Raw genomic sequence first — 359 nt, 5'->3', positions numbered from 1 at the left:
CCGGATGGGCGTGGTTTTCGAGCTTTCGTTGTTTGGGATGTGCAAATTGAGCTCTGTCTTCATGTCAGAAACCTCAAAGCTATATCACACCACGATATCTAACATGTCTTAAATCTGTCCCGTCAAATCCGTACAAAGGATCCGTACAAAGGATTTGACGGGACACATTCAAAACATGATATATATCGTGGAGTGACATTGATTTGAGTTTCTCGAGATGTAAATGGAAATAATATCACTATCGCAAGCTCCACAACAGCGACCGTTAGCTCTCATGAAGATGCCTTTAATCTTAATCTTGATTCTAATCGGGCTCACGGCACCTATGGAGTTGGTGGGAAGCCAAGTGCTAAGCTCAA

The sequence above is a fragment of the Phytophthora infestans genome, genomic scaffold (genome assembly GCF_000142945.1).
Source record: "Phytophthora infestans T30-4 supercont1.3 genomic scaffold, whole genome shotgun sequence".
Lineage (NCBI taxonomy): Eukaryota > Oomycota > Peronosporomycetes > Peronosporales > Peronosporaceae > Phytophthora > Phytophthora infestans.
This window is presented reverse-complemented; position numbering follows the sequence as displayed.